The sequence below is a fragment of the Martes martes genome (genome assembly GCF_963455335.1).
Source record: "Martes martes genome assembly, chromosome: X".
In the NCBI taxonomy this organism is placed as follows: domain Eukaryota; kingdom Metazoa; phylum Chordata; class Mammalia; order Carnivora; family Mustelidae; genus Martes; species Martes martes.
Genome location: NC_137897.1, coordinates 58,154,190 through 58,176,307, shown reverse-complemented (window position 1 = coordinate 58,176,307; position 22,118 = coordinate 58,154,190). Strand labels below are relative to the sequence as shown.

Here is a 22,118-nt window from a genome sequence, read left to right as displayed (position 1 = left end):
CCTTGAGGTTTAACTTTAGGTTGTTTTTTGGAGATTTTTCTTGTTTCTTGAAGTATGTCTGTATTGCTCAAAACTTTCTTCTTAATGCTGATTCTGTTGCATTCTAAAGGTTTTGTACCATTGTTTTCACTTTCATCTGTCTAAGAAATCTTAAAAATTTCTTCTTTGATTTGTTGGTTCACCCATTGTTTAGCAGCATTTTGTTTAGTTTTCATATATTTGTGTTACTTCCAGATTTTTTCTTGTAGTTGATTTCTAGTTTCAAACTGTTGAGGTCAGAAAGGATGCTTATTTCAATCTTTTTAAATTTATGGAGAATTATCTTGTTCCCTAACATATGGTTTCTCCTGGAGAATGTTCCATGTGCACTTGAAGTTAATGTGTATTCTTCTATATTTTTATTGAATGTTCTGTATATATCTGTGAGGTCATTCTGTTCTAATGTGTTATTCAAAGCCACATTTTCCTTACTGATTTTCTGTCTGGATTATCTATCCATTGATGTAAGTAGGGTGTTATGCCCACTACTATTATTGTATTACTGTTAATTTCTATGTTTATATCTCCTCACGTTTCTTTATTTCTCATAGTGTTCCCATGTTTTTTGCATAGATATTTACAGTTGTTATATTTCCTTCTTCATTTGATCTCTTTATCATAACGTACCACCTTTCTCTCTTGTTATAGTCTTTGTTTTAAAGTCTGTTTTGTGTTATATAAGCAATGCTACCTCAGACTACTTTGTTTTGCTTCCATTTGCATGGTGTATGGTTCTCTACCCCTTCACTTTTAGTCTGTGTGTGCCTTTAGATCTGAAGTGTGTCTTTTGCAGGCAGCATATAGATGTGTTTTTTTTTCCTTTTCTTATTTTTTTCTACTTTTTAAAAATTAGTTTCAGGTGCACAATGTAGCAATTCAACGTTTCCATACAATACCCAGTGCTCATCACAAGTGCACTCCCTATCCCCATTACCTATTTAACCCAGTTACCCAACCACCTCCCCTCTGATAGCTATCAGCTTATTTTCTATGATTAAGATTCTGTTTCTCCTTTCTCTTTCTCTCTCTCTCTCTCTCTCTCTCTCACACACACACACACACACAATTTCCCCCCCCCCACATGCTCGTTTGTTTTGTTTCTTAATTCCACCTATGAGTGAAATCATACAGTATTTGTCTTTCTCTGACTGACTTATTTTGCATAGCATAATACTCTCCAGCTCCAGCCATGTCATTGCAAATGGCAAGATTTCATTCTTTTTTATGGCTGAGTAACATTCACAAACACACACACGCACACACACACACCCCACATCTTCTTAACCCATTAATCAGTCAATGGACACATGGGCTGTTTCCACAGTTTGGCTATTGTAGATAAAACTGTAATGAACGTTGGGGTGCATAAATCCCTTTGAATTAGTATTTTTGTATTCTTCGGCTAAGTAACTAGTAGTGCAATTTTTGGATCACAAAGTAATTCTATTTTTAAGTTTTTGAGGAACCTCCATAGTGTCGTCCAGAGTGGCCACACCAGTTTTTATTCCCACCAAAACTGCAAGAGAGTTCCTTTTCCCCCACATTCTTGCCAAAACCTATTGTTTCTTGTGTTGTTGATTTTAGTTATTCTGATAGGTGTAAGGTGATATACCTCATTGTAGTTTTGATTTGTATTTCCCTGATGATCAGTGATACTGAGTATCTTTTCATGGGCCTTTTGGCCATCTGTATATCTTCTTTGGAACAAGGTTTATTAACACCTTCTGTCCATTTTTTAAAGGATTTTATTTATTTATTTGACAGACAGAGATCACAAGTAGGCCGAGAGGCAGGCAGAGAGAGAGAGGCGGAAGCAGGCTCCCTGCCGAGCAGAGAGCCCGATGCAGGGCTTGATCCCAGGACCCTGAGATCATGATCTGAGCCGAAGGCAGAGGCTTTAACCCACCGAGCCATCCAGGTGCCCCCTTCTGTCCATTTTTAATTGGATTATTTGTATTTTGGGTGAGTTTTATAAATTCTTTATACATTTTAGATACTAACCCTTTATCAGATATGTCATTTGCAAATATATTCTCCCATTCCATAGGTTGCCCTTTAGTTTTATCTATTATTTCCTCCACTGTGCAGAAGTTTTTTTTATCCTGATGGAGTCCCAATAGTTTATTTTTGCTTTTGTTTTCCTTGCCTCAGAGAACATATCTAGTAAGAGGTTGCTACAGCCAATGTCAAAGAGCTTACTGCCTGTGTTCTCCTCTGGGATTTTGATGATTTCAGGTGTCACATTTAGGTCTTTCATCTATTTCAAATTTATGTCTGTGTATGGTGTAAAGAAAGTGGTCCAGTTTCATTCTTCTGCATGGTGCTATCTAGTTTTCCCAACACCATTTGTTGAAGAGATGTCTTTTTTCCATTGGATATTCTTTCCTGCTTGGTTGAAGACTGGTTGATCATATAGTTACGAGTTCATTTCTGGGTTTTCTATTCTGTTCTATTGATCTATGTGTCTGTTTTTGTCCCAATACCATAGTGTTTTGATCACTACATCTTTGTAAGATAACTTAAAGTCCATAATTGTGATGCTTCCAGCTTTGCTTTTTTTTTTTTTTTTTTCTTTTCAAGGTTGCTTAGGCTATTCAGGGTCTTTTGTGGTTCCCTGAAAATTTTAGAATTGCTTGTTCTAGTGCTGTGAAAAAAATGCTGTCAGAACTTTGATAAGGACTGATTAAATGTATAGATTGCTTCATGTAATATAGCTATTTTAACAATATTTCTTCTTCGAATCTATGAGCATGGGATTTTTTTCTACTTCTTTGTGTCACCTTCAATTTCTTTCTTCAAAATGTAATACTTTTAAAAGTACAGGTCTTCCACCTCTTTGGTTAGGTATGTTATGGGTTTTGTGCAATTGTAAATGGGATTGATTCCTTGATCTCTCTTTCTGCTGCTTCATTATTGGTGTATAGAATTGCAACAGATTTCTGTACATTGATTTTATATCCTATGATTTTACTGAATTCTCATATCAATTTTACCAAATTTTTGGTGAAATCTTTCAGGTTTTCTATATAGAGTATTATGTCATCTGCAAATAGTGACAGCTTGAATTCTTCTTGCTGATTCGAATGTCTTTTATTTCTTTTTGTTGTCTGATTGCTGAGGCTAGGACTTCTAGTACTATGTTAAATAACAATGGTTAGAGTGGACATACCTATCTTGTTCCTGACCATAGAGAAAAAGTTCTGTTTTTCCCCATTGTGGATATTAGGTGTGTGTTTTTCATAGATGGTTTTGTTATGTTGAGGTATATTCTTTCTAAATCTACTTTGTTAAGGGTATTTGTCACAAATACCTTTATTGTATTTTGTCAAATGCTTTTTCTGAATCAATGATAGGGTCATATGGTTCTAATGTTTTCTTTTATTAATGTGGTGTATCAGTTGATTGATTTGCAAATACTCAGCCACACTTGCAACCCAGGAGTAAATCCCACTTGATCCTGGTAATTATTCTTTTACTATACTGTTGGATTCAGTTTGCTAATATTTCATTGAGAATTTTTGCCTCTGTGTTCATCAGAGATACTGATTGTAGTTCTCTTTTTCAGTGGTGTCTTTTTTCTGTTTTCTTTCTTTCTTTGGTTATTTATTTATTTATTTTTTTTAGTAATCTATACCCAACCCCAAAATCAAGAGTCATATGCCTTCTGAAGGAGCCAGCTAGGCACCTTTTTATCTGGTTTTGGTATCAGGGTAATGCTGGCCTTATAGAATGAATTTGGAAGTTTTACTTCCTTTTCAATTTTTCGGAATAGTTTGAGAATAAGTACTAACTATTCTTTAAATGTTTGGTAGAAATCACTTGTGAAGCTATCTGGCACTGTACTTTTGCTTGTTGTTTTGTTGCTTTGTTTGTTGTTTTGTTTTCTTGTTGTTTTGTTTGTGTGTTGTTTGTTGAGAGATTTTTGATTACCGATTCAATTTCTTTGCTGGTTACCGGTCTGTTCAAGCTTTTCCTTTCTTCCTATTTCAGTTTAGGTGTTTTATATATTTCTAGGAATTAATCCACTTCTTCCTAGTTCTCCAATTTGTTGGTACATACTTTTTCATAATATTCTCTTATAATTTTTTGTATTTCTGTGGTGTTGGTTTTTCTTTCTCCTCTCTCATTTATGATTTTATTCATTTGGGTCCTTTCTCTTTTCTTTTTGATAAGTCTAGCTAGAGGTTTATCAATTTTTTAGAAGTGTATCAGTTTTATTAAGTTTTTCTATGTAGTAGTTCCTCGTTTCATTGATCTGTTCTATTGTGTCTTTTTGTTGTTGTTGCTCTATTGTGTCTTTAGTTTCTATATCATTTATTTCTGCTCTAATCTTTATTATTTCCCTCTTGCTGACTTTAGGTTTCATTTGTTCTTCTTTTTCTAGCTCCTTTAGGTGTAAGGTTAGGTTGTTTATTTGAGATTTTTCTTGCTTCTCGAGGTAGCCCTTAATTGCTATATACTTCACTCTTAGGACTGCTTTAGCTATATCCCAAAGGTTTTGTACCACTGTGTTTTCAGTTTCATTTGTTTCCATGGTTTTTTTTTTTTTAATTTCTTCTTTGATTTCCTGGTTGGCCCATTCATTGTTTAGCAGCATGTTGTTTTACCTCCATGTGTTTCTTGTCTTTCCAATTTTTTTCTTCTGGTGACTTCAAGTTTCATCGTGTTGTGGTCAGAAAAGTTGCATGGTATGATTTCAACCTTTTTGTATTTGTTGAGGTCTGATTTCTGACCCTATATGTGATCTATTCTGGAGAATGTCTCATGTGCACTTGAAAAGAACATGTGTTCTGCTGTATTAGGATGGAATATTCTGAATATATCTGTTAAGTCCATCTGGTCCAATGTGTCATTCAAAGCCATAGTTTCCTGTCTGATTTTCTGTTTAGATGATCTGCCCATTGTTGTTAGTAGGGTGTTAAAGTCCCCTACTATTATGGCATTATTATGAATGAGTTCCTTCATGTTTAACTGTTTTATATATTTGTGTCTCCCATACTGAGTGCATAAATATTCACAATTGTTAGATCTTCTTGTTGGATTGTCCCCCTTATTATGATATAGTGCCAATTCTTTATCTTTTGTTACAGTCTTCGTTTTTTTTGTTTTTGTTTTTTTAAAGATTTTATTTATTTATTTGAGAGAGAGAGAGAGAGGTCACAAGTAGACAGAGAGGTGGAAGCAGGCTCCCCACTGAGCAGAGAGCCCGATGCGGGCCTCGATCCCAGGACCCTGAGATCATGACCTGAGCTGAAGGCAGAGGCTTAACCCACTGAGTCACGCAGGCGCCCTACAGTCTTTGTTTTAAAGTCTAGTAGTATTGCTATTCCAGCTTTCTTTTGACATCCTTTTGTGTGGTAAATATTTCTCCATTCCCTCATTTTCAACTGGAAGGTGTCTTTAGGTCTAACATGAGTCTCTCGTTGGCAATATATGGATGTGTCTTGCTTTTTCTTTCTTTTTTTCTTAATCTATTCTGACAACTTATGTCTTTTGATTGCAGCATTTAGTCCATTTACATTCAGACTAATTTTTGACAGATATGAAGTTAGTGCCATTGTATTAACTGTTATTTCACTGTTTCTGGAGATTTTCTCTGATCCTTTCCTGTCTTTGTCACTTTTGGTCTTTCTTTCTCACTCAAGGTGTCTCTAATATTTCTTGCAGGGCTGGTTTAGTGATCATGAATTCTTTTGCTTGTTTCTCTGGGAATCTCTTTCTCCTTCTATTCCAAATGATAGCCTTGCTGGATAGAGTATTCTTAGCTGCAGATTCTTCCCATTCGGCACATTAAATGTATCATGCCACTTTCTTCTGGCTTGCCAAGTTTCCGCCTGCTTTTGTTCATTTTGACGGGAGTTTTCTGTGCCTTCTGAATCTGTATGTCTGTTTCCTTCCCCAGATTAGGAAAGTTTTCAGTTATTATTTCCTCAAATAAATTATCTGCCCCCAAGTTTCTCTCTTCTTCTTTTGGGACTCCTATAATATGAGTGTTATTATGTTTGATGGAGTCACTGAGTTCCCTAAGTCTATTCTTATGTTCCATAACTCTTTCTCTCTTTTGTTCAGTTTCATTGATTTCAATTATTTTGTCTTCTTCGTCACTAATTCCTTCCTCTCCTTCTTCCAGACTGATGATTATTGCATCCAGTCTGTTTCCAATTTCATTTACTACATTCTTCATTTCGGATTCTTTTTTAACTCTTTTTTCTCCATGGTAAGGATCTCCCTGATGTTTTCCATTCTTTCTCAAGCCCAGGGAGTATCCTTACGTTTTAACTTCTCCATCAGGCAGGGTACTTATATTTGTTTCACTTAGATCTCTGGCCATAGCCTTACCTTGTTCTTTCATTTGGAATGAACTCCTCCATCTTGGCATTTTGTCTAAGTATCTGCTTTCTTCTCTGTGTTAGAAAAGCCAGTTTGGTTCTCTGCTCCTGAGAGTAATGGCTTTATAAAGAGGTCATGTAGTGTCCATGGCTTGGTGCTTCAGGGAGTGTCTCTAGTGTGTGCTGTGTACACTCTGCTATTGTATTTTGGCTGCTCTATCCTTCAGGCCAATTGTCTGCAGAAGCTCTCCTTGCCTGCAGTGGGCCAGTGTTTGGTCCTTGGCCTGAATGTGGCAAGTTTTAACTAGGTGTGCTCTGGCCTGCTTGTGAAATGAGACCTGATACTACTTCCACTAGAACTGAAGCCCTGCAGAACTCTTGTTTGGAGATGTGTTGTGGACAGGGTCTCCTGGCGGGGAAGGATCCCACCACCCTGGGACTGAGGCAAGCTTGACCAAGAAGGGCAGTCCCACCAGAGTGCAGGGATGTGGAGCTTGGTGTAAGCAAGTTAAGCAGGCAGTGTCAGCACTGCACTGCTTCCCACAGATGGCTCTGTGTTTATGTTGAGGAGTGGGGAAGGGGCACGGTGCCAGCCAGCTCCTTTGCCCCTGGAGAGGTATCTCTCTGTAAATACTGCTTCTCAGGGATGCACTGGGAGAAGAGCAAATAATCTACACCCTGTGTGTCCCAGGTGTTCTTCAGATAGCTGTTCCCATGCTGTCTGCACCCAAGTTGTCTGCCTGCCTTCTCTCCAGGAGCAGGGCAGTGCCCTCAGTGCTCTATCCCAGCCAAGCCTGCTGACCTTGAAAACTCAAGACCTACTAGTTTCAAGAACTAGGAAACCAGCCTCTCTCATTTTTCCAGCCAATGGCTTTGAGGAAATGTTCTCCTATGTGTTCCCATGTGTGCTGTACTCTCTCTTACCCTTCTCTTCAACCATAGCTCTCTCCCCTCCACAGCACCCATGATCCATTTCTCCCCTAAACCAAGTCTCCACACGTTTTACTTTCTTCAATGTGGTCTCTTCTCTCCTTTTAGTTGTGCAGTTTCTTCTTTCAGTCTTCAGGTTGATTTCTGGGGTAATTAGAGTGGGTTGATAGTTACCCAGTTGTGTTTATGGACAAGATGAGCCTAGGGTCCGCCGACTCCACTGTCATCTTCACACAGTCTTTTTAAAATCTATTCCATTACTCTATGTCTTTTGATTGGAGTATTTAGAACATTTACCTTAAAGTAATTATTGATAGCTATGTACTTATTGCCATTTTGTTTATTGTTTTCTCATCATTTTTATAGTTCTTCTTCCTTTCCTCTTCTCTTGCTCTCTTTCCTTGTGAGGGAAAACTTTATTTAGTATTATACTTGGATTCCATTCTTTTTGTGTGTGTATTAGTTTTTTGATTTGTGGTTACCATTAGGCTCATATTAACATATCATATGCATAGCAGTCTATATGAAGTTGATGGTTCCTTAAGTTCAAGTACATTCCAGAAGCACTAAATTTTTATTCTCCTTTCCATGTTTACATATATGATGTCATATCTTACTTCTTTTAATTTTATGTATCCCTTGGCTGATTTTTGTAGATAGAAATTATTTTACTACTTTCATGTTTTATTTTCTGTTTTGGCTTTATAAATGTCTTATCTTCTACCTTTGGTACGAGTTTGCATTAACTGTGAAATTCTTTCCTTTTATAATTTTCTTGCTTCTAGTTATGGCCTTTTCTTTCCACTCAAGGAATTCCCTTTAATGTTTCTTGTAAGGCTGGTTTAGTGGTGATGAACTCCTTTAATTTTTTTTTTCTGGGAAACTCCTTATCTCTCCTTCTATTTTGAATGTAAATGTAAGCCTTGCTGGATAGATTATTCTTGGTTGCACAATATTTTCCTTTCAGTACTTTGAACATATCATGCCACTCTCTTCTGGCCTGCAAAGTTTCTTCTGACAAATCAACTGAGAGCCCTAAGGGATCTCTCTGGTATGTAACTGTTTTCTTTTGCTGTTCTTAAAATGTTCTCTTTATCATAACTTTTTGCCATTTTAATTATTATGTGTCTTTGCATGGACCTCATTAGGTTAATCTAGTTAGAGGCTCTCTGTGCTTCCTGGATCTGATTAGGGATTACTTTCCTCAGATAAAGGATTAATTAGTAAATTAAAATGCCACAATTTGCTGTTCTCATTGAGAATCAACTACAGTTTTTGGAATAAGAGTTTGCCCAGGTTGATTTAAGACTTTGGTTTATCTCCACAGTTCAAATAATGTTGATTTTGGCAATTTTTGTCCATTTGTTCATAGATTTTGTGGAGGGACAAGATTAGGAGTCTTTTACTCAGTCATGGTTGCTGGCATCTCTCCTATAATGGCTTAAAAATATGTCTACAGGGGCACCTCGGTGGCTCAGTTGGTTAAGCATCTGAATCTTGATTTCAGCTCAGGTCATGATCTCAGGGTTGTGATATCGACCCCTGCATCAGGCTCATACTGGTCGTGGAGCCTGCTTATCTCTGTGCATGTCTCTCTAAGAAAAAGTCTACAAAATCTTTCTCTCAAAGAAAAAAAAAAGGTTTATAATCTCTCTAGTATCCATCCTTTAAATGGTGGTGTCTATCATTCTATAAATGTGGGTTGTATTTAGTGACTCAATCATAATAAATAGAAAAAACTGGAAGTAATAGTACATGACTCAGAAGGACTAAGTCACAAATAGCATCTTTCTTGCTCTCTCTCTCTCGGACTATTCACTCTTGGGAAAGCCAACTGCTGCATGCTGTGGGCCACATAGAAGGGAGCATTTCTGCCCAAAACAATGTGATTGAACAATCTTACAAGTTAATCCTACAACCCAGTCAAACCTTCAAGGTAACTGCAGTCTGAGCAGACTCCTTATCTCCAATAGCCCAAGAGATGCTGTGCCAGAGCTATCAACTAAACTACACCCAAATTTCTAACTCCTACAAACTATGTAATTAATGTTTGTTGTTTTAAACCATTACATTTTGGGGCAATGTCTGTTACACCACAGTAGATAGCTCATAAACCCCCTTATAGAAAAAAAAAAAAAAAAGATTAAGCTTTTAAGAGCAGTCCTGAAAACTATACGAGATGATAATAGTTTCCAGTGCTAATCAAATATTACCAGGTCAAAGCCTATTCAAATGGATTCCAGATATAGTTCTTGACAACTATCTGTTATACTTCTGAAATGATCTCTATAGAGAAGGAGAAAATATTTATAAGCAGAGGGTCAGTTTCTGTAGTGAGTTTGGGAGTTTCTGAGCTGATCTGGGAAAAATATGACCACAAGGTGGCAGTAGCATACCATGAGCTTTATTCAGGTAGTATTTTAAATAGATTTCTATGACTAGGGGATGGGTTCGTTCCTTACAGCATGGGACCTTCCAGAGTTGCACCACTCAGAAGAGGAGGAAACAAAGAAACTTCAAGAAAAGAAGGGAATAGGAAAGGGGTCTTACTGTATAGGTAATACCACTCAGCCCCAAGATGCGGACTCTTGCTCAGAGAGCTCCACAGGGCAGAAGCAGCTTGGGGTCATTTATAGCAACCAGGGTTTACCTTATCTATGACCAGCAGATTTATAAGGACAGTTTTACAAAGCATGCAAATCAGGCAAGCCCCAAAAGGCTAAACATATGCTTATAAGGGCTACATTTAAAGCAACTGCATAAAATGTATACATTTGTAAAAATTGTACAAATTTTTAAATGTGTAAAAAATTGAGTTTGCCACTAGTGGGTGTTTAAGCTAATTGTTCTGGTCTGTTGTGAAGGAAATACAGGACTAACATATAGGGGCCATCTTTGGCTTATTTATATAACAGTTTTCCATATCACTTAATATGAAGACAATCTTCAATGATACAGAGGTCTATGCAGGTATGTTTAATATTTAGAAAATGTCATTCAAGACAAAATAGCCTCTTCGCATTGCACGTCATGGGAATTCTCCATTTAATTCCTTATAAGGTAAATCACAATTAAATACTTACTTCGGGAAAGGATTTTTTTAAGATAGGTTATTTACAGAGAACCAGCTAAGATTCACATTAAGCTTTGTATTTGTTCTCTATTCTTGCCTAAAAATTATCACAAACTAAACAGTTTTAAACAACACACATATATTGCTTCAAGTTTTCTATGGCCAAGGTTTTGCGACAGCTTAGTTGCATCCTCTGTTTAGGGTCTCACAAGACTGCAATCAAGGTGTTAGCTGGACTGCATTCTTATCTGGAAAAATAACTGGGGATGAATATACTTCCACGTTCGTTCAGATTGTTGGCAGAATTCATGTTCTTGTGGCCATGTAACCGAAGTTTCAAGCTTTTTGCTGGCTGCTAGCAGGAAATGGTCTTCAGATCCTAAATGATACACACAGCTCTATTCCCATGTTTCCCTAACATAGCTGCTTACATTGTCAAACCAGCAATGAGACTCTTTTCCTCCACTCTAACACAATCTTATACAACATGATGCTATTATAGAAGTGATGTTTGCCATGTAACATAACCTAATCCAGGAAGTGACATTCCATCAACTTTGGCCATTGTTTATAATTTGCTATTTGGTTAGAAGTCACAAGTACCGTATGCACACATGGGGAAGGGAATAAACAAAGGTGTGAACATTAGTAGAAAAGAAATCTTTATTATGCTGAGTGAAATAAGTCAAACAGAGAAAGTCAAGTATCATATGGTTTCACTTACTGGTGGAGCATAACAAATAATATAGAGGACAAGGGTAGATGGAGAGGAGAAGGGAGTTGAGGGAAATTGGAAGGGGAGGTGAAGCATGAGAGACTATGGACTCTGAAAAACAACCTGAGGGCTTTGAAGGGGCGGGGGTGGGAGGTTGGGGGAACCAGGTGGTGGGTATTAGGGAGGGCACAGATTGCATGGAGCACTGGGTGTGGTGAAAAAACAATGAATACTGTTACGCTGAAAATAAATAAAAAATTTAATAAAAAAAAAAAGAAAAGAAAAGAAATCTTTAGGGGTTACCTTATGGTCTGTTTGCTACAAACTTATTTTAAAAAGTGAAAGGACCAACGGGTGTTGTTACCTAGACATAGTTCCATATTTTAAGAAAACACCCAGCTACTGTGAACTCTATATGTATATAAAATAATTTACTTGCTTTCCAATGTTTTTATTAAAGCCTACAATTGCAATTTACTCTTCAATAACTGGCATATTTCATACCATTACAGTAAAAAAAACCAACAAAACATTAACTCTATTTCTATTAGTCTACAAAAAAAATCTTGATGACAGACACTTGTGAATATATTAGAAAATATTTGGGGGATAAATTATCATTAATGTAGCCCAACTTAAGAACACTGACTGATAAGTGGTTAAAATGGTTCTCAAATAAATTTGCCAGACTAAGGTATAATTGCTCTACTGGTAAATTTTTCTTTTTCATTTTGGGGGGGCAAAAGGAAGAGGGAAAGAATCTTAAGTAGGCTCCATCCCCAGCACAGAACTCAACATGGGGCTCAGTCTCACAACACTGAGATCATAACCTAAGCCAAAACAAGAGTCAGACTCTTAAAAGACTGGGCCACCCAGGAGCCCCATCTACAGGTAAATTTTTCTAATTATAATTGCTCTAACCTTTTAATGTTAACATTTGACGATATTAAGAAACAGAAATGAGAATTTTAATCTAATGGTTAAAAATCAGTCTTCCGAATTTGAGCATTCTAAGCCCTGAGATTTAAATTTGAAAGTGTTATTTCTTAGTACTTCACTTTACACACAAATAAAGTTGTTGTATTAGTCAGGGTTCTCCAGAGAAACAGTGGTCTATCATATAGATCTATATCTATATCGATATCTATATCAATATCTCAGATATATGTGTGTATATATATAACTGTGATATATACATATAACTTCATGTAATATATACACACATACACACACATATATATGCAAATGTGTAAGAGGAGATTTATTACAGGATTTGGTTTATGTAGTTATGAAGGCTGAGAAGTCTTATGATCTGCTGTCTGTAAACTGGACAAATGGAAAATCTGGTGGTATAATTCAGTCTGAGTCTGAAGTTCTGGGAACCAGGGGAAACAATGGTTTAACTCTTAGTCAATACTGAAAGTCTAGGGCAAGGGGCAGAGGTGCTGGTAGAAGTCCTGGAGGCTGAAGCCTGGGAAACAGGAGTTGCAATGTCTGAGAGCAGGAAAGACAATTCCTTTGCCTTTTTGTTCTATCCAGGCCCTCAACAGATTGAATGGTGCCCATTCGCATGGGTGTTAAGATATTCTTTATTTAGTATACTGATACAAATATTAATCTCTTCTGAATACGCCCTCACAGAAACACTCAGCAAAAAAAATAAAACAAAACAAAAATGTTTTAAAGCTTTCTGGGCATCACTTAGCCCAGTCAAGTTGAAGCCTGCTGTAACTTTGTTAAATTAACATTTGTTAAGAACTGCAGGTTGTCAAATGGTGATTCACGGCTCAACAAAAGACTGCAAGGGAAAGTGAAATAGAGAACTTTGTTATTCACAGGTCCTGGAGGAGGTACATAGCATCCTCAAGGGGCCACATGAGGGTATTCAAGGCAGGGTGCAGGCACAGAGAGCAGCAAAGGACCTAGGGCACATGCCCTTATTAGGGTCTGCAGGCAGAGTGCTTGGGGTTCTCAGGCTAAGGACAGATTGGGCAATGCAAACCAAAAAGAGCAGAGTTTTGTAAGTTTCTTGGGGGGTCTTATGTAAGACATGCACAAGGGGAAGGCTCTGGTAGGTGGGGAGAATGCTTATCACAAGGGCAGTTGCTGTAGTCATATCAGGAACTTATATTTTCTTAAAGAGTCCCCCCCTTTTTTTTCATTTCTTTTCAGCCTAACAGTATTCATTGTTTTTGCACCACACCCAGTGCTCCATGCAATACGTGCCCTCCTTAATACCCACCACCTGGCTCCCCCAACCTCCCACCCCCCCCCGCCCCTTCAAAACCCTCAGGTTGTTTTTCAGAGTCCATAGTCTCTCATGGTTCACCTCCCCTTCCAATTTCCCTCAACTCCCTTATCCTCTCCATCTCCCCATGTCCTCCATGTTATTTGTTATGCTCCACAAATAAGTGAAACCATATGATAATTGACTCTATCTGCTTGACTTATTTCACTCAGCATAATCTCTTCCAGTCCCATCCATGTTGCTACAAAAGTTGGGTATTCGTCCTTTCTGATGGAGGCATAATACTCCATTGTATATATGGACCACATCTTCCTTATCCATTCGTCCGTTGAAGGGCATCTTGGTTCTTTCCACAGTTTGGCGACCATGGCCATTGTTGCTATAAACATTGGGGTACAGATGGCCCTTCTTTTCACTACATCTGTATCTTTGGGGCAAATACCCAGCAGTGCAATTGCAAGAGTCCCTTTTTTAAAGATTTTATTCATTTATTTGACAGAGAGATCATAAGTAGGCAGACAGGCAGGCAGAGAGAGAGGGGGAAGCAGACTCCCTGCTGAGCAGAGAGCCCGATGTGGGGCTCCAGCCCAGGACCCTGAGATCGTGACCTGAGCCGAAAGGAAGAGGCTTAACCCACTGAGTCACCCAGGTGCCCTATCAGGAACTTACATTTACTTATAACTCTGTGGGCTGTTATCTAGGGGATTCCTGGGAAGGCTAGTGTCAGTTCAAGGTTCCCACAGGACTCTTGGCCATACAAAATGGATGCTGAGGCAGCAATATTATGGAGTAGTTTAGCAAAACTCCCCAAAACATATAAAATCAACCCTCATGGTAGTCAACTACATATTACTTTTCATCCAACCTCCATTAAACAAATACATCCACAATAGGAACGTAGAGAAATTAAAAAAAAAAAAATTTGGGTGAACTAAATAAGAAAATGCATACTAGAATGTATAAAATTTTAAAATATATATGCGAAATCTATGATGTTGGGTCATCATACTGAATACAAATCAATATATTTTATTTTTTTTCAAATCAATATATTTTATACCCATATGATACCTTGCATTGAATTTTTTAAAAGCTAAGATCTCACTATTGTTACATTAAACAAATGGAAAACTGATGTATAGGGAATCCTCAAACTTAAAAATGGGTTCTACATATAAAATGTATTTGTAAAGTATTTTTTTTAAGATTTTATTTATTTATTTGACAGACAGAGATCACAAGTGGGCAGAGAGGCAGGCGAGGGGCGGGGAAGCAGGCTCCCCGCTGAGCAGACAGCCCGATGCGGGGCGCGACCCCAGGACCCTGGGACCATGACCTGAGCTGAAGCCAGAGGCTTTAACCCACTGAGCCACCCAGGCGCCCCTAAAGTATTTTAATTTTATCATTCATTTCATCACTCAATCATACAAAAATACTTATTGAACACAATTTAGTAGGCAGGCACTGTATTAACTTCTGGGATTGCGTTTAGAATACCATTAATTCTACTGATCAACTTGGGAAAACTGGCATCTTTACTATACACTGAGTCTTCCAATCCATGAACACAGTGTCTCTCAACCAATTTAGGTCATTGACTTCTTCCACCACAATTTTGAAGTTGTGGCCGGTTTCTGTAGTGTAGTGGTTATCACGTTCGCCTCACACAATTTTGAAGTCAAAAGGTTATTTAACTATAAATTGAAGTTCTTTCATTAATATGAACTTATTTAGATTTTCTATTCGTGGGAGAGTTGTAATAGTGTTTTAGTATTTTTTAGTGTCTTTAGGGTATTAGTGATGTCACCTCTTTTACTTCTAATTAGAATAATTTTGCCTTGTCTCTTTTTTCTTGCAGACTTAGGCTGGTAGCTTATCAAATGCGTTGATTTAAAAATCTTTTGTTTTTGCTAATTTCCCTTTATTGTTTCCCACTTTCCAATGTACTGATTTTTGCTCTCATATTTATTATTCATTACCGTTGCTTGCCTTCACTTTGTTTTTTTCTAGCTTTTTCAAGTTTCAATTAATTGAAGGCATTTCTTTAATTCTAATATAAGCATTCAATGTTAAAAATGTCCTAGTTCATGTGCTATGGTGAGTGCTGTGAAGTGTGTAAACCTGGCGATTCACAGACCTGTACCCCTGGGGCTAGTAATATATGTTTATAAAAATTTAAAAAATTTTTAAAAATCCTAGTTCTGTATTAGAAACTTCCCAGTTTTGATGTTATATTTCCTTTTTATTCAGTACAAAATATTTTCTAATTTGCACCAAAATTTCTTAGACCAACTTTTGGAGAAGTTGTTGCTTAATTTCCAAATATTGTGGTAATTATTAGAAGTCTCTGTTATTGATTTCTACTTTAATTCCATTACTGCCACAAATAATGCTTTCCGTGATTATATTCATTTGATCAGATTATCTTTTGGTCAGGTATATGGTGAATACTTCTGAATGTCTCAAGTGAATTTGCAAACTACTGTTGTGGAATGGAGTGTTCCATAAATGTCATTTAAGTCAAGTTAATTGATAGTGTTCAGTCTTCTACATCCATGATATTTTCTGTCTACATATCTTAATAAATGAGACAGTGAGTGAATAATAATAATAAATTAATGAATAATGAGAGTATAGCTAAGGTCTCCAAGAATAATTTTGGATCTATTTCTTTTTTCATTTTTTGTTTCATGTATGTTGAAAACCTGCAGTTTAGTTGCAACCAAATTTAGGAATAACTTAGGTGATTTTCTCTGTTCTGAAGTCTTGTCCTTCCACACTTCTTTTGATTCGTGTTCACAAGATTTATCATTTTTCTTCCTGTTACTATTGTAACAAAACTTTGTTACTCTATTTAAAGTGGGTATTCATAGGACACCTGGGTGGCTCAGTCAGTTAAATGTCTGCCATCAGCTCAGGTCATGATCCCAGGGTCCTGAGATTGAGTCCTGCATCAGGCTCCTTGCTCAGTGGGGAGCCTGCTTCTCTCCCTGTCTGCCACTCCCCCTGCTTGTGTTCTCTCTCCCACTCTCTCTGACAAATAAGTAAAATTTTTAAAAAATTAAAGTGGGCGTTCTTTTTTTCTAGGTGATTTATATTTTTAACAAATTATATTTAAATAATTAGAGACAGAATATTGCAAAGACAGTACTGAAAGTTACTCATACCTCTCATCTAGTCTTCCCGACAACTAATACTATAGCATCACTGTAGTACAATATCAAATCCAGAAAAGCAACGTTGATACAAAGTGTGTGTATAATTACATGCTATTTTATCTCATATGTAGATTGGTGTAGCCACCACAGTTCTAAATTCAGAACTATTCCATCATTACAAAGATTTCCTGTAACTGTCCCTCAGAACAATTTATTACTTAAAATATAACCCATGAGAAATTTAGTTGCCAAGCATGTTTAGATATAGGCTTAAGAAAAATATATACTGGCAACAGGCCTCTGGGGAAGAGGACGATATACATCCTTGAGGCCAAGCAGCTGGGAACGCCCGGCCCAATCAGGCGCTCAGGACAGAATGCCGCCTGCTTCATTTTTCCATAATCTCCCCTTCGCCGGAGAGCACCTGTGGCTAATTAGATGATCCCTTTGAATGTGCTTGCTCAACTATAAACTTTACACTGCCTGGCTAGATATATTTTGCCTTCCTTCTTGTTTATCTACAAGGCATATGATTAATGTGTAGCCTTCTTCAGCTCCTTTGTTGATTACTGTCTATATCTAATAAATACGGGACTGAGGAGTTGTTCAGGGCGACAGTCTTTTCTACTGTTGTCCCCTGCTCCCTTTCTCTTGTGGCTGACTTGATTGTACCTCCTTCTTCTCCTGTGTGCCATCAGGAAGCGCCAATTTCCCTTGTGCTACTCCTTTGTAATCACACCCACCAATACCATCTGTCATACCTAACAGATGACAAGTAATAATCTGTTTCCATCTGAATGATTTTATGTTAAGTAATCATGCATATGTGACCATTTGAAATGAGTTTTTCATTCACTATACTACATTTGAGAAACATGCAAGTTTTTGTGTCTATCAACAATTCATTGTTGCTGAGTAGTATTCCATGGTGTGGATGTACCACAAAATTTTAACCATTCACCTGTTGACGGAAATGTAGATTGATTTGTTTGTGACTATTCCAAATAAAACTGTTGTAAATATTTAAATATGAGCTTTTGGGTAGATACTTTTCATTTCTCTAAAATAAAAACCCATGACTGAAATTACTGATTCTTAACTGTGTGTTCAGTTTAAAAAGAAACTTCTAGGGCTCCTTGGTGGCTCAGTTGGTTAAGCGGCTGCCTTTGGCTCAGGTCATGATCCCAGGGTCCTGGAATCGAGTCCCGTATTGGGCTCCCTGCTCAGCAGAGAGCCTGCTTCTCCCTCTCCCTCTGCCTGCCGCTCTGCCTACTTGTGCTCTCTATCTCTCTGTCAAATAAATAAATAAAATATATTTTTTAAAAAATCCTAAACTGGTTTTTAGAGTGGATTTGATGTACCCATCAGGAATGTGTAAGAGTTCCAGTTTCTCCACATCTTCCTCAGAATTTTGTGTGGTCAGTGTTATATATTTCATTTTTTTAAAGATTTTGTTTATTTATTTGACAGAGAAAGACACAGCCGGAGAGGGAACACTAGCAGGGGTAGTGGGAGAGGCAGAAGCGGTTTTCCCACCAAGCAGGGAGCCGGATGTGGGGCTCAGTCCCAGGACTCTGGGATCGTGACCTGAGCAGAAGGCAGACACTTAACGGCTGAGCCACCCAGGCACCCTCAATGTTATATACTCTTGTAACAAGTATGTAGTTTCATGTCATCATGGTATTAGTTTGGACTTCCTTAATTGCTAATGATTTTCAGTATCTTTCTATGCCCTTAGTGACATTTCTCTAGCCTTATCAGGAAAATTCTTTTACAACTTTCTTGCCCAATTTCTAACTATATGGTTTGCATTTTTATTGTTGAGTTTAGAGGTTATTTATGTGTTTTAGGCACAAGTCCAATGACATTACTGCTCTGTGAATATTTTCTTAAATATATTAAATATATTCTCTCTCTCAAATAAATATTTAAAAAATAACTTCCCATTACCTTTCAGTTACATATTTCTACTTTAACACTGTTGTGGTAAAAACCCTCTGTATCATTAAAATTCTTTTCAACGTGTTGAGGTTTTGTAACCCCAAATTTGATTTATTTTCTGTATGGCCTATACGCATTTGAAAAGAAAGTACTTTGGCATTGCTGAATGGACTGTTTTACACATGTGAATTAAATCAAGGTAACTCATAGTTTTTATCAAGTCTCTACTAATTTTCTAATTCTATCCATTACTGTGAGAAATGTTGTATTTATCAATTCTATTTGTTAATTTTATTATTTCTGTATCTGTTATTGCTTTCTCTATTCTGGAGTTCTGTTGTTTGATGCATAAAATTTAAATCTGTTCTATATTCTTAGTTGATTGTTTTGTAATGCAATCTATTTCTGGCCTCCACAGTTTCTAACAACAAACCTGTCATTTACATTTTTTTCCTACAAGTAATGCATTTGACCCCCTCTGGCCACTTCCAGGATTATCTTTTGTTTTCAAAGCTTTGGTTATTAATGTGCCTCAGACAAATTTCTTTGGGATTCTAAAGTTTAGGGTTCACTAAGCTTTGTGAATCCATAGGTTTATGTATTTTCAAACATGGGAGGAATCTTTGGTCATTATTTTGTCAAACACATTTTGGACTTAACCACTTTCTTCCCCCCTTTTACAACCCCAATGACAACAATGTGGACCCTTTTTTTTTTTTTAACCTTCTCAAACACCATTGAGGTTTTCTCCATTTCTTTTTTTAGTCTGTTTGATCTCTGTTGCTCAGTCTGAATAATTTCAATTGTTTTAAGTTCACTAAGTCTTTTCTCTGCCATCTTCATTCCATCTAGTTACCTATTATATTTTTCAGCTGTAAAATTAAACACTTTGTTTTTTCATATCCTCTTTCTTGACTTTCTGGTATTTTGTTTCAAGTGTTTGTAATTGCTTGTTATATCATTCCCATAAGGGCTGCTTTAACATTCTCGTCAGGTAATTCCAACATGTGTCATCCCTATGATGAAGCTATTTATTGTCTTTTCTCAAAGTTGAAATTCTTCTGGTTTATAATAATAACGGGTGATTTTTTTAATCCTATACTAGACGTTTAGGGTACATGAGACTCTGCAATTCATTTGAATCTTATTTTTACAGACCTCCTCTAAGACAACTCTGGGGAGGGAGGGAGGTTCTGCCATCTAAGTACCAGGTAGGGATGAAAGTATAGGTTCTCTTCTTGGCATTCTTTGAACGCTATAAGAGTGAGGAAAGGCTCATTACTGTTGTCATATGGAGGAATGAGAGAACAGCATATTTTATTAATTCTCCGCACCGTATGTCCTCTCCAGATACCAAGATGGATGGATCTTAATGAGGGCTGGGTGGTCAAAGTACCAGCTTTCCACATGGCTTCTATCTGAAAACCAACAGGAAGTGGGAAGGGCTTTCCTTTTACTGGATGTGAATATAAATCAAGATGTCTGCAAGGCCTCTACTTACGCTGTGATGGGATTAGTCTTGCCTTCAGTAAAGTAAAGACTTTGCTGTGCAGTGGGTTTTCTCTGATACCATCCTGACACTGGTTGAGGGGGGATGAGAGGCTCATTATAGCTTGGTACTTGGTATAGCGTAAAGTCTATGATCCCCACTCAGCCTTTGCTGTTGGGGGTGTGGACTGAGTGATTTTTATCCTGAAGTTTGGATGGAGTAGGGCAGCATTATCTAACTGTAGGAAAAGGGTTCTCCTAGGGCTTTGTTCTATTTTGATTTTTGGTCTCTGCCTATAGATCTATTTGCTAAATTCTCCAGCACTTAACCTGAGATGTATTAGGAAGAAGGGGAAAACAAAACAAAACAAAACAGGCATACAATGGAATACTATGCAGCCACCAAAACCCCCAAAATCTTGCCATTTGCAAACGTGGATGGAACTAGAGGGTATTATGCTAAGTGAAATAAGTCAATCAGAGAAAGACAATTATCACATGATTTGATATGAGGAATTTGAGAGGCAGGGCAGGGGGTCATGGGAGAAGGGAGGGAAAAATAAAACAAGATGGGACCAGAAAGGGAGACAAACCGTAAGAGACTCTTTATCTCAGGAAACAAACTGAGGGTTGGGAGGGAATGTGCTATGGTGAGTGCTGTGAATTGTGTAAGACTGATGATTCACAGATGTATATCCCCGAAACAAATAATAAATTATATTAATAAAAAAATAAAAATAAGGAAAATGGTAACCATATACTTTAAGAGCCTCATTGGGTTTCATCAAAAAATAATAATTCCACTTTTGGAAGTGATTGGAGAATAGATAGTACATTCTGGGGAGCATCCTCAGTAACTGGTATTTTATTTTAATGTAGTTTCAAAATTACATTGCAAAATCTGATACACAGAAGATGGTATAAATTACATGTATATATAAAGGGTAATTTAACAAGCCTAAGGAAGAAAATATTCCCAGTATCACTAAAGTGGCATGCATTCTACTTTAATTATATTTTCACCCAGAGGAACCACTATCCTGACTTCTTGTTAGTACATTCGGCTGCACTGCTGAAAACAACGTGAGATACATACATAACATACAGTTACAGTTCATTATTTTTCATTGCCATAATCCACTAAAAGAAAACACCACCAAAATTAATGTATCTATTCTGCTGATAGATGCTTGCATGTTTTCCAGTTTAGAGCTATTATGAATAGTGATGATACATTAACACATGTCTTCAGGTAAACATATATGTATCCATCTTTGTGGTCATATACATGTAAGTTAGATTTTGGAATCACAGGATATGTGCATGTTCAGCTTTACAAACATATCATTAAAAGGTCTTCTAACATGATTTTCACCAATTATACTCCCACGGTTACTCTATGAAAGATACCTGTTAGCAAAATACTCACCAATATCTGGCATCCTCAGTTTCATTTTCGCTATTCTAGAGGGTGAATATTAGTACTGCTTATAGTCTGTTATTCTTCTGTTGCCAAATGAACTTGAGACCCTACAGCTGTGTTTTATGTGGAAAATGCTCAAATCTTTGGCAATCTCCTATGGGATCAACTGCCAATTTCATACTGATTCCAAAGAGTTGTTCAGAAATTCAGAAAAATTAGCATTCTGCAAAAAGTCAGATATACCTACTATAATCTGAGTGATGTCTTTAGTCATCTCATAAAAATCTGTAATTGGTTGTAATAAATAGATTGCAAATTACCTTAAATAGACCCAGGCCAAGGCTTAGTAAACTACACCATGCAAGCCAAATCTGGCTCTCCACCTATTTATTTTTTAGGTAACCAATTCCTTTAATTTTTATTTTTTATTAGAGAGTACTAGTAGGCATAGTAGGCAGAGAGGCAGGCAGAGAGAGAGAGGGGGAAGCAGGCTCCCCGCCGAAGCAGAGAGCCCGATGTGGGACTTGATTCCAGGACCCCGGGATCACAACCTGAGCTGAAGGCAGCAGCTTAACCCACTGAGCTACCCATGCACCCCTCCTTTAATTTTTTAAATGAGGTTAACACCCACATAAATAAAATTCACCATTTTATTAAATTTATGAAACTTTATTCACCATTTTATTAAATTTTTTACTTAAATTTTTTTGACACACAATATTACATTGGTTTCAGGTGTTGCTACGTTTGGTATACTTGTACTTTATTAAGGTT

General features: G+C 37.1%; 1 pseudogene across 1 annotated transcript in view; it reads right to left on the bottom strand.

Moving 5' to 3' along the window:
• The window catches only part of LOC308337388 (dnaJ homolog subfamily B member 6-like), a 38,432-nt pseudogene extending 17,057 nt beyond the window's left edge, over nucleotides 1-21,375 (bottom strand). Inside the window, exon 1 of the transcript in view lies at nucleotides 21,332-21,375. The product of the transcript in view is annotated as a dnaJ homolog subfamily B member 6-like (transcript). The remainder of the gene's footprint in view (nucleotides 1-21,331) is intronic.
• Nucleotides 21,376-22,118: the final 743 nt, after the last annotated feature.